The sequence below is a fragment of the Rhinopithecus bieti genome, unplaced genomic scaffold (assembly GCF_001698545.2).
Source record: "Rhinopithecus bieti isolate Rb0 unplaced genomic scaffold, ASM169854v2 scaffold_13577, whole genome shotgun sequence".
NCBI classification, from domain to species: Eukaryota; Metazoa; Chordata; class Mammalia; order Primates; family Cercopithecidae; genus Rhinopithecus; species Rhinopithecus bieti.
The window spans coordinates 996,659-999,403 of record NW_016807867.1 but is presented as its reverse complement, the minus strand read 5'-3'; the positions used below and the strand labels follow the sequence as shown (position 1 = coordinate 999,403).

At 48.2% G+C, this 2,745-nt stretch overlaps 1 pseudogene; it reads left to right on the top strand.

Moving 5' to 3' along the window:
- Positions 1-771: 771 nt before the first annotated feature.
- Positions 772-1,271, top strand: LOC108536905 (40S ribosomal protein S10 pseudogene; annotated as a pseudogene).
- The last annotated feature ends 1,474 nt before the right edge of the window (positions 1,272-2,745 follow it).

Below are 2,745 nucleotides of genomic sequence, written 5' to 3'. Positions count from 1 at the left end.
GGAGAAAGAAAAAGTGGGCCCAGGGGACCAGCGCTCAGCATACAGAGGACCCACGCCAGCACGGGTCTCTGAGTTCCCTCAGTATTTATTGATCATTATCTTTACCATCTTAGAAAAGGGAAGTGGCAGGATAATAGGATCATCGTAGGGAGAAGGTCAGCAGTAAGACATATGAATACAGATGTCTGTGACAGAAGTTTAAGGAAAAGTGCTGTGCCTTGATATGCATATGTAAATATCTCCATACACCTTTTTAGTGCATAAAGAGCAGCATTGCGCTAGCAAGTCCCACCTTCAGCCCTAAGGCAGTTTTCTCCTTTCTCAGTAAAGAGAACATACAATCCAGTTTTACATCGAGATGTTCCATTGCCCAGGGACAGTCAGGAGACAGATGTTTTTCTCTATCTCAACTGCCAAGAGGCCTTCTTTCCTCTTATAATAATCCTCCTCTGCACAGACCCTTCACGGGTATCAGGCTGGGGAACGATCAGGTCTTTCCCTTCCCAGAGGCCATATTTCAGACTATCACATGGGGAGAAACCTTGGACAATACCTAGCTTTCCTAGGCAGAGGTCCCTGCGACCTTTGGCAGTGTACGTGTCCCTGGGTACTTGAGATTAAGAGAATGGTGATGACTTTTCACAAGCATAGTGTCTTCAGGCACTTGTTTAACAAAGCACACCCTGCACAGCCCAAATCCTCAAAACGCCCATGGCATAAGATTTGTAAATATTCTTTCCAGCCCCGGCCCCAGACCCTACAGCTGCCGAGATGTTGATGCTTAAGAAGAACCAGATTGCCATTTATGAATTCCTTTTTAAGGAGGGAGTCATGGTGACCAAGAAGGATGTCCACACGCCTAAGCACCCAGAGCTGGCAGACAAAAATGTGCCCAACCTTCGTGTCATGAAGGCCATGCAGTCTCTCAAGTCCAAAGGCTATGTGAAGGAACAGTTTGCCTGGAGACATTTCTATTGGTAACTTACCAATGAGGGTATCCAGTATCTTTGTGATTACCTTCATCTCCCTCCGGAGATTGTTCCTGCCACCCTATGCCACAGCTGTCCAAAGACTGGCAGGTCTTGGCCTAAAGGCCTGGAGAGTGAGCAACTTGCAAGACTCACAAGAGGGCAAGCCAACAGAGTTACCGACAGACAGAGTGCTGTGCCCCCTGGTTGCCGACAAGAAAGCCGAGGCTGGGGGCTGGGTCAGCAACTGAATTTCAGTTCAGGGGCAGATTTGGTCGTGGACGTGGTCAGCCTCCTCAGTAAAACTGGAGAGGATTATTTTGCATTGAATAAATTGACAGCCAAAAACAAAATTAAAAAAAAGATTTGTGAATACTGAAGGAAGTAATAATTAGAAGGACCAAATGCAATGCTAATACATAGTACACCTCCAATTAAAGCTAGTGATTGCCTTTATGTGCAGTTCTGGACACAGGTCTTGACCCATTGTGTCTGAATTTCTGTCCAGGAGCCTGCCTGGGATGCCAATTTCTCAGAACCTGGAAGCATTCTTTGCATCAGTCCTTAGAGATTGCATTTCTACTTCCACCTGCTGGCCTCCTGCACTGGACATAGCTCACTGCTTCCCACTTTTTGACCTTGCCAGGGCCCCAGGGTGTTGGAAGGCCTTTCAGGAGTTCCACGGAAGCTGTCACTGCCCTAATCTATTCTCGCCAGTTGGTCTGCCTTGATTACCCTCCCCCTACTGTCTTCCCCAGATCCCCCTGGGACACTGAACCAGACTTTAGGTTTCTTCATATCCTGTTTGAAGCTTCCCAGATCCCTGCCCACTCAGTGAGCCTGACTAGCCTCATGATTGAGCAGAGTAGTCTGGCCCTTAGGCCACCTGCTGAGCCCCAGCAGGCACAGGACTTGCCTAGGAAGGACTCAGGGCACGCGTTCCACCCTGAGATCAGCACATTACCGCTGTGTCACAATTCTGGCACCAGACTGAAGGTGGATGTTCTAAGAACCTTTTCGTCCAGAAGGCATGTTTGATCGTGGCTCTTCTGAGAGCTTCTGACATTTCTCTTTCCAATGAAATCACTTGGATTTCTACCCTAGTGTTTCCCACGTCTTGTTCCTTCTCCAGCCCCATTCTACTTGCTGGGGGAACTAAGAATTCTACACCTTCATAGAAGGCCTCAAAGCCAATCATGCCCTCTGAAGGGCTGGGGCCTGAGCTTAGTTTGACCTGCATCACTGGGACAGTGGGGGAAGGGGGAGCAGACATCCTGTAAAATTCCAAGGTCCCTTGTACAACTTCAAAATTCCTGAGCCCTCACCATCACCACCACACACGCATGCACACGCGTGTGCGCGCACACACACACACACGTGATCATTTAATTTAAAACATACATAGACACACACAAAGATGGAGTCATGGCCCCTTAGCAAGTACTTTCAGGCCCCTCAGGCCCCTCCAAGCCCCATGCTGGGGACCCATAGTGGCAGGTCTTTGCGGGGTGGAGGGGAGAAGGTGCTGCCTTCAGTGAAGCTGTGATAGTTGTTCTACCAGGCAATATTCCTCCTGTGAAAATAGGATGATATCCTTTATTGTCACTTGCCCTGTGGCCTCACTTGGAAGCTGGTGGCCACATCCCTTAGATTTCTGAATATGAGACAAACCGCAAAATCATAGGCTCCCAATCTCGTTAGAAGAAAATGCATCAGAAACTTTAGTTTCATATTTGAGAGGTTTGTGGATCCTCAGATACTCTCTGAGGATTCATTT